The sequence below is a fragment of the Crocuta crocuta genome, unplaced genomic scaffold, assembly GCF_008692635.1.
Source record: "Crocuta crocuta isolate KB4526 unplaced genomic scaffold, BGI_CrCroc_1.0 scaffold55, whole genome shotgun sequence".
In the NCBI taxonomy this organism is placed as follows: domain Eukaryota; kingdom Metazoa; phylum Chordata; class Mammalia; order Carnivora; family Hyaenidae; genus Crocuta; species Crocuta crocuta.
Window position 1 is genome coordinate 4,202,882 of NW_027530512.1, and position 15,926 is coordinate 4,218,807.

Here is a 15,926-nt window from a genome sequence, read left to right on the forward strand (position 1 = left end):
CAATATCTTGGAAATTAATCTTCCTCATTATGAACTGCAAACAAATAATCACATTAATGAGGTCTCTATCAGGAGCATCTCACTCACCTTAACTCAAGATAACACACCAGGTTGTGTTTACTGATGCAATTAATTTGTACTATTCAAATGGTACAGAAATCTGGCCTTGGCATCAGTACCTTTGGCCCTGAATAAATTAAAACTGCTAAAAAGTGATAATACTAAAAAATTCAAACAAAATGTATATATACTCTTACCATTTTATCTGATTATTAAGTACTACGCAATATTTATCTGATTGGCAGCATAATATAGAAGCAGCAACCATTTCTTTAATGATTGGCTATAAACATATGGGCAGTTTCCCAACTATAAAATGGGAATAACAGTACACATCCTCACATAACCGTAAAGATCATATGAAATAAGGTTATGTAAAGGTGATTTGTAAATTGTAATACAATTTATAAATATCAGTTACTACTATCTTTCCTTTGGTCAATAGAAACAAGGTATACTACCCTTCTGTCAACTTCTTACCTATCATGGGACCTTCATTCTTGCTGTTCCTTCTACCTGGACTGCAATTCGTTTGACTCATTCTCATAATTCAGATCTCTAAATAAATGTCACTTCTTTTCAGAGACAGTTCCTGAGAACCTTTATCAATTACAACATATTAGGATAGAAGTTAGAGAAAGTCTAATTCAAAATAGCTTTAAAGATAAGGAGATTTTAACTTCTCAGTAGATAAATAGTTTATTTAGTCTCTCCAAAAATTGATTTCCATCTTTCTATTCTATCCCCCCAGCATGTCAGCTGCTGTCCTTATGCTAGCACTCTTCATGAACAAGTTAGCTGCCTCAACCCCAGCTACATGTAATTATGGAACATTACCAAAGAACAACTGGTAATCTCCTTTGGTCTCTCATTTTAAGGAAAAAGAAACTACTGTTAGAAGTCTCCCCCAGAAGATCTGCACATTTTATTTCCAAGACTGACTCGCCTGTGCCTCACAAAATCACTCAGTGACAAATGGAATGGGATTACTATTATGGCTTAGACTAATCAGGATTTATCCATAAGGATAGGCTTCAGAATAAAATTAGGACCTTGAAAGCAAGAAAAACAAATGGTTACAACACCCTACAAGAATGCTACGACATCTTGTCTTTTAAAAAAAAAACTCACTCACCATTCTTCATGATTCTCTATCACAACACTTACTGGCTTAATTACTTCCAATACTAAAAGGTATGCACTAGTAGAACAGGGACTTAGAGTACAGTGCCTAAATCACAGCAAGCACTTTATTAATATATGTTGAATGAAAAACTAAATGCATGAATATTACCCAAGTGTGCAAATATTTATTTAATACCTATAATTAAAATCCTAGCCAAAAAAAAATTAACCTTGTCTTAAAATCAAGATTTTAATAAAGAATTAGATAAAGAATTAGAACTAAGATTCAAAGGCAATTTCATATGTTTATTCATTCATTTTTATATGCAGAAAATGTCAAAACTAGATGCTCAGAAGGAAATATATCCAAAATAATTTCAAACCAAAGACTTGCATTCAAGTCAATTCATGATAAACTACAGGGTCCAGAAATAATATAATGGAAAATAATAAAGCTGAACAAGACAGAGAAAGAATTATCCAACACAAAAACAGACTTAGGGAACTCAGTGATGATATCAAACACAGTAACATTTGTATTATAGGAATCCCAAAAGAAGAAGAGAGAGAAATTTTATTTTGAGAAATCAGAGCAGAAAACTTCCCTATCCTAGGGAAGGAAACAGACATCTAAATCTAGGAGGCACAGAGAATGCCCATCAAAATCAACCAAAGCAGGGGCACCTGGGTGGCTCAGTCAGTTAAGCATCCCACTTTGGTTTAAGTCATGATCTCACTGCTTGTGGGTTAGAGCCTCACATTGAGCTCTGTGCTGACAGCTCAGAGCCTGGACCATGCTTCAGATTCTGTGTCTCCCTCTAACTCTATGGCCCTCCCCTACTCATGCTTTCTCTCTCTCTCTCTCTCTCTCTCTCTCTCAAAAATAAACATTTAAAAAAATCAGCAAAGGCAGGCTTATACCAAAGACATATTGTAATTAAATTTGCAAAATATAGTGATAATGAAAAAATCTTGAAAGCAGCAAGACTTTCAAAGAAATCCATAACTTACAAGGGAAAACCAACAAGGGTAGCTAGAAATTTCTCAACAGAAACCTAGCCAGAAGGAACCATGATATTCTCAAAGTGCTGAATGGAACAAATCTGTAGCCAACAATACTCTATCCAGCAAGGCCTATCATTCAGAAAAGGAGAGATAAAGAGTTTCCCAGACAAATAAAACCAAAGAAGTTCATGACCACTAAACAAGCCCTGCAAGAAACATTAAAGGGGACTCTGAGTGGAAAGGAGAGACCAAAACTGTCAAAGAAAAGAAAGCATTGGAGAAAATCTCCAGCAATGATAAAACACGTAATAAAATGACAATAAATACATATCTATCAATAGTTAATTTGAATGTAAATGGACTAATCATTCCAATCAAAAGACACAATGTAGCAACATGGACAAAATTATAAGACCCATCTATATGCAGCCTACAAGAGACTCATTTTAAACCTACAGACACCTGCATATTAAAACTGAGAGGGTAGATAAACATTTATCATACCAATAGATGTCAAAAGAGTAGCAATACTTAGATCAGACAAACTAGATGTTTTCTGTTCTTGTATTACTTTTATCCTGCTTTTGTATCAGGGTAGACCCAGTCTCATAGAATGATATTGAATGTATTCCCTCTGTTTCATTATTTGTAAGATTTTGATAAAGGCTGTCATTAATTTTCTTTTAATGTTTGGTAGAATTCACCAATGAAACCAATGAAACCATGTGATCTTGGGCTTTTCTGTGCTGGAAGAGTTTTGATTCCTAATTCAACTTTCATTCTTATTCTTGGTCTAAGAAGATTTCTTAATTCTTGGATTCAAGATTCAGGATTCAGTTGTGGTAACTTGTGCATTTTGGGGAATTATGTGGGGTTTTTTTTTGTAAGTTATCTGTTAGTATACAACTGTCTATAATAATTTGTTATCATGATATGGATTTCTGTGGTTATGTTATATTTTTTAACCTTCCATTTCTCATTGTGGCTTTTTAGTCTCCTTTGTTTTCTTAGTTAATGTAGTTAAAGTATTGCCAATTTTGTTTATTTTTTGTTTGTTTTTATAATTACTGGTCATTAATTTCAATGTTATATTATTGTTTATCCTGGCCTATATTTTTTTATTTCTGATTTTTCTTTGTTATTTCCTTCCTTTATCAAATTTCAGCTAAGTTTCTTATTTTTCTTAGTACCTTGTGGTATAATATTGTTTTAAACTTTTTAAAAAGTTTTTATAAAAATGTTTATTTATTTTGAGAGAGAGAGAGTACACACACAGGAGAGGGGCAGAGAGAGAGAGAGAGAGAGAGAGAGAATCCCAAGTAGGCTCCACACTGCCAGGACAGAGCCCAATGAGGGGCTCAAACTCATCAATTGTGAGATCATGACCTGAGCTGAAATCAAGAGTAAGATGTTCAAATGACTGAGCCAACCCAAGCACCTCTGAACTTTTTTGTAAATACAAGTATTTTCAGCATCAATTTCACTCTAACATCTGCTTTTGCTGCATACTGTAAGTTTTGCATACCATATTATGTTTTCTTTTTTTTTTGTTTTGAGACATGTTTTGATCTGCTGTTTGATTTCTTACTTGACCCATGGCTTGTGCAGTAGTATGCTGGTTTAATAGTTACATATTAAATATTTAATATTTACACATTATAGATTTTTCACTTTTCTTTTACTGTTGATCTTTAGTTTTATATCATTGTGGTTGAAAAATATACTTAGTATGATTTCAGTCTTCTTAAATTTATATTTGTTATATCTCTTTTTATGTGATTTAACCAGGAGATACTTCTGTATGTACTTGAAGAAAATATGTATTCCACTTTTCTTGGATGGAATGTTTTATATATATGTTTTAGAATCATGTACTCTGAAATATGCTTCAAGTAAAAAAATTTCTTCTTGCAAAAAAAAGTAGTAACTTTAACTAAGGGTACTCATTTAAAATAATGCATATCAGAAAGGAGATGGGTAGAGGGATGGGTAAAATAGATGAAGGGAATTAAGAGTACACTGATCATGATGAGCACTGAGTAATGATGTACAGAATTGTTGAATCACTATATTGTATGCTTGAAACTAATATAACATTGTGTTTTAACTATACTGGAATTAAAAATTGAAAATGTAATTTTAAAAAGCCATTGCATTTAATAGCTAACAAGGGAACACAGATGTACTGAAAAATTCCAAGTCATATCCAATACAAATAATGAATAAAGATGCACAATCTTTCTAGAGAATTCTAAAGAACAGAGTTTAAAAATTCAGATTCATACAGATTTAAAACTATTTCCAAAGAATAGGGCAGATTCAAAAGGGTAAGAAACATTTTGTGCTACAGAAAATTTCAGTGAGATAAATTTCTTTATAAACAAAAAAACACAAATTTAATCTTCATGTAAGAGGCATGAAAGCCCTTTCAGGGCTAATCTTTACTACTGTATATCTGAAGAACATGGTAACAATATTATTGGCTAATAACTCACTAATATGTGAGCCAGACGGGTGACACAGAGACAATCTATATATTCTAAAGAAAGAAAAGTTTAAATAAATTATGAGACAACCATTGATGAGATATTATAACTCAATTTAAAATGTTAAGTATGAAGACAAATACAAACAATATACTATTAGTTGAAACTGCAGGATGCAGAAGGATTTGATGTTGACAGGTAGATAGCATGATGTCTTGGAAAGTATAAGCTCTAAGGTCAGATAGAAGTGGGTCTAAATCCTGGCAATAGCAATACAGAATTGGGCCAGCCAAGAATTAGACAGGGCATTTCACCTTCTCTGAGCCTGAATTTTTTTATCCTTAAAACGACTGTAATAATTCTTATGTGGCCCTATTATTCTAAGTATAATGATGATAATAACTATATTTATATGGTGCTTCCTGAATGCAAGGTATTTTTCTCAATACTTCACAAGTGTAACACTATTTAATCTTCTCAACAACCTCCTGATATAAGTACTATTAGCCCATTTTACAGTGGAGGAAATTAAGGCACACTGAGATTAAATAACTTTTTCAAGGTTGTAAAGCCAGTAAGTGGCAGAACTAAAGCCAGTGATAGCTATTTTGTTAATGTTATTAAGAATAACCTATTGACTTTAGGAATTACAAGAGAAGCTAGAAAATCTCCTTCTACACACACTTTTTAACTCAAGTACATGAAACAATATAACTAGGATATGTTAAGTACAATATTCAATCCAGAGGTTGTAAAGCCTCAAACTTTTCTTCCCAAATAGCATACTATTAGGAAAACTAGATAAAACAATTTATGGTTAATTTTTTTTTTTAACATTTAATGAAATGATTTTTGGTTCCATTCCAAGATGGTAAAGATGGACTTCTCTCTATATCTCCCACTAAGAACAGCTAAAAACCTTAAGCACTCTGTATAAAACAAATATAAGAAGACTGTGAAAGATAAAAAAAAAAACAGAGCTGCTGGTAATCTAGGAACTAAAGGAATAAAATAACAGTGAGTTCTTTAAGTTTTCTTTTTGCCTCATATATCTCAGAAGGAAAAAGAATAACAAAAAAAAAACAAAAGCATGAGTAAACAGTAGAATTTTCCTTCTTTTCTTGAGTTTTCTACATTACACTTTGATAATGTACTTTATGGTTTTAAATATATGCAGAGAAAATATTTAAGACAACTATATTATAAATGAGAGAGAGTAATGGGACTTCAGAAAGTTTCTACATTTCCCTCAAATTGGTAAAACATCATTGCCATAGAAGGTGATAAATTATGTATCTTTAAGGCAATAATTAAAGCAACTACTAAGATATATATACAAAGTGATATGCTTAGTAACATTTAGCAATATAATCATTAGAGGTTTAACAGAGAATGAGTTTTACAGTCAACTGGAAGAGTGTTTACCCATTTCATCTACTTTTTAGCTGTGACTGTGACCAAATTATTTAATCTCTTTGTAAATTAGTTAAGAACATGCATTTTAAACCAATTAAGCTAGAACATATTAGCTATAATTATTATAGATATTATTATAATATTTTAATTGAGCCAGACTATTAACTCTGTCTCGTTTATTTATTTGCTAGTTTATCTTTTAATGTTTATTTTTGAGACAGAGAGACAGAGTGTGAGCAGAGGAGGGGCAAAGAGAGAGGGAGACACAATCCAAAGCAGGCTCCAGGCTCTGAGCTGTCAGCACAGAGCCCGACGTGGGGTTTGAACTCACAAACTGTGAGATGATGACCTAAGCCAAGGTCAACCCTTAACCGACTGAGCCACCCAGGTGTCCCTTATTTTGCTAAATGAATATTTATAGTGGTCTTGAACTGAGATATTGGTATAAAGTGCTAGTCATGGTGAGTAGTGTGTAGAATGGGCTTAATAAATAAAAGCTATGATTATTTATTAGTAAATAAGAGGCAATGGGCTGGCCTTTCTTCATTCCCATAGATTCTCAACTACAAGATCATATAACTTCCTTTACATCAGTCTTGGATATTATTTTTTTTGGATTTGACACCAAAACCAAAGGCAACAAAAGCAAAAATACACAAACGGGACTACATCAAACTAAAAAGCTTCTATGCAACAAAGGAAAACATTAACAAAATGAAAAGACAATATAAGGGATGGGATATAATGTTTGCTAGACATATATCTGATAAGGGATTAAGATCCAGAATATATAAAGAACTCATGTAAGTCAATAGAAAAAAGCCAAACAATCAACAGAAGATCTGAACATATTTTCCCAAAGATGACATATAAATGGCTAACAGGCACAAGAAAAGGTGTTCCCTGTTGGTAGGAATGCAAACTGGTACAGCCATTCTGGAACAGTATATAGATCCCTCAAAAAGCTAAAAATATACTACCCTATGATTCAGCAATTGCACTATTAGGTATTTACCCAAAAGATACAAAAATATAGATTCGAAGGGATACATGCAGGATCCCAATGTTTACAGCAATAGTTAATCTATGGAAAGAGCCCAAATGTCCATCGACTGATGAATAGATAAAGAAGACGTGGTACATATAATACAATGGAATATTATAGCTATCAAAAAGAATGAAATCTTGCCATTTGCAACAACATGGATTGAGCTAGAATGTATTATGCTAATGAAATAAGTCAATCAGAGAAAGGCAAATACCACATGATTTCACTCATATGTAACATTTAAGAAATAAAACAGATGAGTATATGGGAAGGGGGGAAGAGAAAAGAGGAAAACAAACCACAAGAGACTCAACAATACAGAACAAATGGAGGGTTGATGGAGGGATGTGGGTGGGAGATGGGCTAGATGGGTGATGTATATTAAGGAAGGGATTTGTGGTTATGAGCACTGAGTGTTGTATGTAAGTGATGAATCACTGAATTCTAATCCTGAAACCAATACTGCACTGTATGTTAACTAAAATTTAAATTTTAAAAAAGGTGTTCCCCATCACAAATCCTATCAGATGGAATGTCTTGCACATAGTACAGTAACTGAAATACTGTAAGTATTACTGATAAAGAACGAAGCTCACGTCACCAACTGAATCAACATAGCATGTCAATCATTCACTCTTTCCTGAGCACCTCACATCCTATAAAAAAAAAAAAAAATTTAGGCTCAGGATACTGTTCTTCATCAAGCACATGCTTTTTTCATTATTCCAGACTTAATGAGACATTCTCAAATAACTTCATATCAGTTCATGTTTATACTCTATTTCCAATTACCAATGCTTTTAAGCTAATTGGAGGCATTTTAACGAAATAATGAGCAGAACTAAACTTATACTCTTTTGCTGTATCCTTAAAGATGAACCAAAATATTTTGAAAATATTTTTAGTATTTATTTATTTATTTATTTATTTATTTATTTTTGAGAGAGAGAGCGAGAGCATGCAAGAGCCAGCAGGGGAGGGGCAGAAAGAGAGTGGAAGAAAGAGCAGGCAGTGGAAGAAAGGCCCAGTGCAGATCCAGACAAGCAGTTCGATCCCATCATTGCAAGATCACGACCTGAGCCAATATCAAGTGTAGGCACTTAACCAACTGAACCAGCCAGGTGCCCCAAACATATTTTTATTAGGAAAAAGTTACTATTTATTTTAAGGGTTGTTGTTTTTGGTTTTGGGTTTTGGGTTTTTTGTTGTTGTTATTGTTATACTGATTCCTGTTTTAAAAAAAAAAAAAGTATCATAAAACAGCCAGTGATCTTCAGTGAGGCATAAAAGTACCAAAAGGAATCAGCTATTATAAATCATTACAGTTACAACAACTTTAATTTAATTCATCAGTTGACTGGTAACTAATATTAGATGAAAAGCAGCCAAGACAGCTTTTATTTACAGCTATGTGTGGAAGAATAATAGAAATGTTGTTGCTAAGATCAATTTAATTTAAGCAACATTTAAAAATGAAATTTTTAGGGGCGCCTGGGTGGCTTAGTCGGTTAAGCGTCCGACTTTCGCTTAGGTCATGATCTCGCGGTTCGTGGGTTCGGGCCCCGCGTCGGGCTCTGTGCTGACTGCCAGCTCAGAGCCTGGAGCCTGTTTCGGATTCTGTGTCTCCCTCTCTCTCTGACCCTCCCCTGCTCACGCTGTCTCTCTCTCTCTCTCCTAGAAATAAATAAAAATATTTAAAAAAAAAAAAAAAAAGAAAAAAAAAAAGAAATTTTTACACAAAATGGTATTTGAACACAATTTGAAACAGGTTGGACGTATCATTTGCTAAGAATATCATTCTTCATTTTTAAAAGTGTTAAGAAATCTCTACTTTCACCACAAGGGAGTAATAGAACCCAGAATTAAACTTTCAAATGTAAACAACTAAAAAACTGGAAAAATTATCTATCTGAATTTGGAAAACAGGCAGCACTAAAAGGATAAAGAAAGAAAAGAAAAGAAAAGAAAAGAAAAGAAAAGAAAAGAAAAGAAAAGAAAAGAAAAGAAAAGAAAAAAGAAAAGAAAATGATAAGAAAAGGAGTGGGGGGAAGGTAAGACCTACAGTTACCTGGGATTCTTTCTGAAAGCACTTTCGGGATTACAGTACGTTGAAGGGAAAACCCAAATAGAATCTAGTGCATTGCTGAGCTGACAGGACAGAAGTCAGAGTACAGAAGGACCAAGACAACAATTATTTGGGGGGAAATCCCTGAAGTGAGAGAGCTATGCAAATTAAAAGAGAGAGAGGGAGAAAGAGAGAGAGAGAGTTCCCCTGAAATTACCTGAATAACAATCTGTATGTGAATAGGCTGAAAACCCGTAAGGCTGAGCAAAAACACATTCTAGGAAAGAAAAATTACCAGGTAGCTAACGCTGAATAAAATTATTTGATGATACAAGAGCTCACAGAAGGCCAGCAATCATTCAAGTTCTTAAAAGCATGACAGAATCCACTGAATCCTTGGGACATTCAGTAAACACCCAAAGAGAGGTCTATCTTAGTAATGAGCCTAAGAAAGTACAAGAGTAAAGGTTATCTCTAGAACTGCTCTAGAAAACCTTAAACACACTAATAGAGAGAGAAAGGGAAGAGGGAAGGAAATAAATTTGCTGCCGCTAAGTCCATCTCCAAAAAACTCAGTCTGAAAACTCTCCCACAACTGCAGAGCGTTACATCACACCACATGCTAGGTCATCCCATGTGCCATTTGGAAGAACAGCTGCCATTGCCATTATAGGAAAGGAGACCATGATGCTATGAGGCATTGCCAAGACCAAGAATAAAGGTAAAGGAGGTAAGAACAGGTACAGGGGTAAGAGTGAAAATGACCCTGAAAAAGTTGGTGTGTAAACAGGATGAATAAGTATAATTCAGTAATCAAAATGTTGGGAAATACGTAATTAGAAGCAATGTGTCTTAATGGTATGAAGAGGTTATGTCTTATGAAAGGAAAACTGAGGAAAATAACTTGAATAAATACTTCAGACATTATATTGGTCTGACAGATGATGAGGATAAAACAAGGTTGATGTAATTTTATTTATTTATTTTTTAATATTTTTATTTATTTCTAGGAGAGAGAGAGAGAGACAGCGTGAGCAGGGGAGGGTCAGAGAGAGAGGGAGACACAGACTGAAACAGGCTCCAGGCTCTGAGCTGGCAGTCAGCACAGAGCCCGACGCAGGGCTTGAACCCACGAACCGCGAGATCATGACCTAAGCGAAAGTCGGACGCTTAACCGACTAAGCCACCCAGGCGCCCCAGGTTGATGTAATTTTAAAATACAATGCAGATGAAGGCACAAATCTGAAGGCATGTGGCAAGCTTCCAAAACATGCTGAAATCGGTGGCAAGCTTCCAAAACATGCTGAAATCAATGAAACAGATACATTTGGCACTGGAGATGATGAACACCAGTTTGATGATACTAGAGATGATGATAAGACCATGATGATATCTAAACTGAACTCAATGTTTTATATTCCAAGTTTTCTAAGGATTAAATCCCAAAGGAGATCTGGCTTCCTTGTCTTTTAAAAGTTAACCAGATTTTTATGTAGTTTAGTCATTTTATCATGGCATCCCTTTCCTAAATTAATACATGAACTCCTGAAGCTCAACTCTTGGGAGCAATTCTTATGTCTTCCTGATTGTTCTCTCATCAGTTAGATAAAAACTTTGATACATGTTAACAGGTAACTTTAAGAAGGTAACTTTTAGAGAACCTAAGTTATGTCTGATTCCAAAGTCCTACATTCATTATCATAACTCTTTTTTTAAAAAAAGGTGGGGGAGGAATATCTACATGATAGTATATTAGAAGATTAATGGGAAATCCCATCATGCAAAAGAAAATGTTTATAGTGTAAAGAATACTGGAATAAATAACAATATCTATCTTACAGATAACAAAATCAAGGCATTTACAGGTGGATTAATGAATTAATTTAAAGGTGTTAATGGTGTTACATAGCTAGCAAGTATCAAATAGGCATTTCAACCCAGCTACCTGATTCCAGATTCTACTGCAAGATTTTCCACAGCCAAGTATCTTCCCATGTCTAGACCACACATCTGAAACAAAAGTATCCCTATCAATAGTACAAAAAGAGATAAAATCTTTGTCATTCCAAGAAGACTACTAATTAACAGTGACATTGGAAGAATCGTTCTACCTACCTAAAGAACTCTTCTGTTTTCTATGATCTATAAAGAACTCCACAGCTTGAAATATTTATACTATGAACTTTAAGGGGCAGGGATTTGAAGGAGGGATTTCTTCAAAACTCCCCCTCATATTCATGAATTTATCTATATCTATCTACTGCCCCACTGCCTACCATGTGTTTGGCACTACACTACGTGCCAAGCATCCATCCAATGATGACAAAACAGAGATAATCCTCTTTTTGGTGGACCACAGAATCTACTGGGAAAGGAAAGGAAAAATGAAACAAATAATTAATTAATTTCTTATGTTCTAAAATATGCAGAGCCTACAGTCAACACTTGTTGTCTGAAATACACTTGCCCAAATATACACCATGGTTCTTTCCTCATCAAATTCAGGTCATCACTCAGTTATTATCTTCTCAATAAAACCTTCCCTGACCATTCTATATAAAATATGGTACACTCCCCACTCTAACATTCCCTATCACCTTCCCTGATGTACTTACTTTTGTCTAGAATACTTATCAACATTAAACATACTTGTTTGTTTAGTATCTGTATCCCCACTAGAATATAAGGTTCATATGAGATGAATAATTTCTGTCTCTTTTGTTGACTAGTATCACTCAAGGTCTAGAACAGTGCCTATTACACACTGAATATTGCTGACTAATGAATAAATGAGTGCAATGAAGGAAAGTCTAACTATAGTGACAGTGTATAAAAGGAGAAACCATCCAAAAACCACAAAATACCTAGGAATAAATCTAACCAAAGAGGTGAAAAATCTATACACTGAAAACTATAGAAAGCTTATGAAAGAAACTGAAGAAGGCACAAAAAAATGGAAAAATACTCCATCCTCCTGGATAGGAAAAACAAATATTGTTAAAATGTCAATAGTACCCAAATCAATCTACATATTCAATGCAGTACCTATCAAACTAACACCAGCATTCTTCTAGCATAGAGCCAGAACAAAAAATCCTAAAATTTGTATGGAACCAGAAAACACCCCCGAGTAACCAAAGCAATCCTGAAAAAGGACACCAAAGCTGGAAGCATCACAATCCCAGACTTTAAGCTGTATTACAAAACTATAATCATCAAGGCAGTATGGTACTGGCACAAGAACAGACACTCAGAACAATGGAACACAATAGAGAACCCAGAAATGGACCCATAAACAGATGGCCAACTCATCTTTGACAAAGGAGGAAAGAATGTCCAATGGAATAAAGACAGTCTCTCCAGCAAATGGTGCTGGGAAAACTGGAGAGCAATGTGCAGAAAAATGAACTGGGACCACTTTCTTACACCATCCACAAAAATAAACTCAAAATGGATGAAAGACCAAAATATAAGACAGGAAGCCATCAAAATCCTAGAGGAGAAAGCAGGCAAAAACCTCTTTGACCTGGGCTGCAGCAACTTCTTACTCAACAGGTCTCTGGAAGCAAGGGAAACAAAAGCAAAATTGCACTACTGGGACCTTATCAAGATAAAAAGCTTCTGCACAGTGAAGGAAACAGTCAGCAAAACTAAAAGGCAACCGACAGAATGGGGGAAGATATTTGCAAACAACATATCAGATAAAGGGTTAATATCCAAAATCTTTAGAGAACTTATCAAATTCAACACCCAAAAACAAATAATCCAATGAAGAAATAGGCAAAAGACATGAATAGACACTTCTCCAAAGAAGACATCCAGATGACCACCTAACACATGAAAAAATGCTCAACATTACTCATCATCAGGGAAATACACATCAAAACCACATTGAGATACCACCTCACATCTGTCAGAATGGCTAACATTAACAACTCAGGCAACAACAGATGTTGGTGAGGATGCGGAGGAAGAGGATCTCTTTTGTACTGCTCATGGGAATGCAAACTGGTGCAGTCACTCTGGAAAACAATATGAAGGTTCCTCAAAAACTTAAAAATAGAACTACCCTACGAGCCAGCAATTACACTACTAGGTATTTATCCAAGGGATACAGGTATGTTATTTCAAAGGGGCACATGCACCCCAATGTTTATAGCAGCACTACTGACAACAGCCAAAGTATGGAAAGAGCCCAAATGTCCATCAACAGATGAATGGATAAAGAAGATGTGATATATATATACAACGGATTATTACTCGGCAATCAAAGGGAATGAAATCTTGCCATTTGCAACTATGTGGATGGAACTAGAGGGTATTATGCTAAGAGAAATTAGTCGGTTGGAGAAAGACAAATATCGTTATGACTTCAGTCATATAAGGACTTTAAGATACAAAACAGATAATCCTAAAGGAAGGGAAGCAACAAGAGTATAAAAACAGGGAGGGGGACAAAACATAAGAGACTCTTAAATATAGAGAACAAACAGAGGGCTGCTGGAGGGGTTGTGGGAGAGGGGATGGGCTAAATGGGTAAGGGGCATTAATGAATCTACCCCTGACATCGTTGTTGCACCATATGCTAACTAACTTGGATCTAAGTTTTTAAAAAAATTAAAAAATTATTAATAGAAAAGGAGAAACCATTTATTTCATTTAGATTAACATATACATTATTATTGTATTTATGTATGCAAATATTATTTATATACATGTCATATGAAATAATTAAAATACCAATTATAAATGTTATCTATCATTCATGTATATGGTATTGTTTCAGTGTTTCTGTATTTCGTTTCTTATATTTTAAGCATTTAAAGTATAACAATGATTTACTGCTAGATTCACATTTTTATTCTAGAAGGGAGTCAACATCTAACAAAATGACTTATTCTCTATTCTATAAACTATTATCACCTTAAAACATGAAGACAAGATGAGATGTACTATTCTACTTGGATTTGATATTACCATACTCACTGAACTGGAACAGGCATCTTATTTTTCAGAAATGAAAAAGTAAGAAAAAGAGAGAGAAAGAGAGACAGAGAAAGGAACTTAAAATCATCTTCTAAGGTTTATAGTTTGATCTCTTGGCTTCACATGCTCACTGTGTCAAGATTTTATAAATTGTGGTACTTGTAGCTAAACATCTAGAAAAAAAATTGTCTCAAATTTGGTATATCACAATCCCAGAAACTATGTGGCCTAACAAAACTCTTGTTTTGAAAAAGAATATTTCATTTATACCTAAGCAATGTTAACCTATCATTTAAGTAAGAATGTAATAATAATCTTTTAAAAATCATTTTAAAAAGATAAACAGACCCTGAAACAGTCTTCAAATTCAATCAGTTATCATTTGAACTTCAATAATTAGAGTCAATAGGATCTTCCAGAGGATAAAAGAAAGTGAAGTCGCTACAGTATTTCAAATAAAATGAGTTTGTTATGAATAATCTCTGTGTACAATGGAATTTTTCATGAGTTCTCTAATGTGATAAAAACACAACTTATTGCAAGAAATTATAAAGAAAAGAGCCATGAAGAAATAATTTCCTATAATCTGCCCTATTATATTTTGAAAACCGAAGAATATCGACCATCAATAATCAGCACTCCCAAAACACACATATTCTCTCCCCTAATTAAGAAAATCAGTAATCCTACTAAGCAAAGAAGAAAGCAAAAACAAATCTTCAGATTAAAAAATGCAGTTCAATCTAATAATCTATTAATACCTACATCTTTGGGACACCAGGGTGGCTCAGTCAATTAACCGTTTGACTTCGGCTCAGGTAACGATCTCATGGTTCATGAGTTCGAGCTTCGGAGCCTGCTTCAGATTCTGTGTCTATCCTTCTCTCTGCCTCTCCCCCACTTGTGCGCTTATGCTCTCTCTCAAAAATAAACATTAAAAAAATTTTTTTAAGAAAAAAAATATGTACATCCAAACTGAGTTTTTAAACATATAAAAAAGCTAAGGAATGTTCTCAGTTCTCCATCATCTACTTATGTAGACATTCCTCAAAGTATCTATAAAACAAAATTAAAATTACTATTAAATAGTTTCCTACTATTACATATTTTTAAAAATGTTACTATTCATTTTAAAAATATACCGTCCAGGGGCACCTAGGTGACTCAGTGTGTGAATCGTCTGACTCTTGATTTTGACTCAGGTCATGATCTCATGGTTCGTGAGATTGAGCCCCAGGTTGTTGGGCTCTATACTGACAGCATGGAACCTGCTTGGGATTCCCTCTCTCCCTCTCTCTCTGTCCCTCCCCCACTCACCCTTGCNGAAGTCTACGTGGAAGTATTTTAGCGAGAATACACAATAAAAATACTTAAGTGACCCAAGTAGAATAACTTCATAAATTACTGTAAAAAAAAACTAAATATATATCTATATATATATCTATATAGATAGATAGATAGATAGATAGATAGATAGATAGATAGATAGATAGATATATCCTCTGAGTGTTAAAAATAAATACAGTATTTGGTTTGTTTCCATTTTTCATTTTTTTTTACATTAACTGTCTGCAATACAATGAATGGGACACTCCATACTTATTCACTAAAATGCCCCTTACTCCAAAACCTTCTTCACAAAACAGACACTCTTGTATTCAAATATTTTTTAAGTGCCTATTATGTTCCACTCACTGTTCTATGCAATCTAAGTTCTGTAAGTGGAGGGACTGAC

At 34.2% G+C, this 15,926-nt stretch overlaps 1 protein-coding gene across 17 annotated transcripts in view; it reads right to left on the reverse strand.

Annotated features, from left to right (window-relative positions):
* Nucleotides 1-15,926, reverse strand: part of FUT8 (fucosyltransferase 8) — a 309,441-nt gene that overhangs the window by 157,644 nt on the left and 135,871 nt on the right. The window contains exon 1 of one of the 17 annotated variants that reach the window (XM_077767164.1): nucleotides 7,737-7,796. The exons of the other annotated variants lie outside the window; for them this stretch is intronic. The gene's annotated coding sequence lies outside the window, so the exon portion shown is untranslated. Of the gene's footprint in view, nucleotides 1-7,736; nucleotides 7,797-15,926 lie in introns of those variants that run through there. 17 annotated transcript variants of the gene reach the window in all.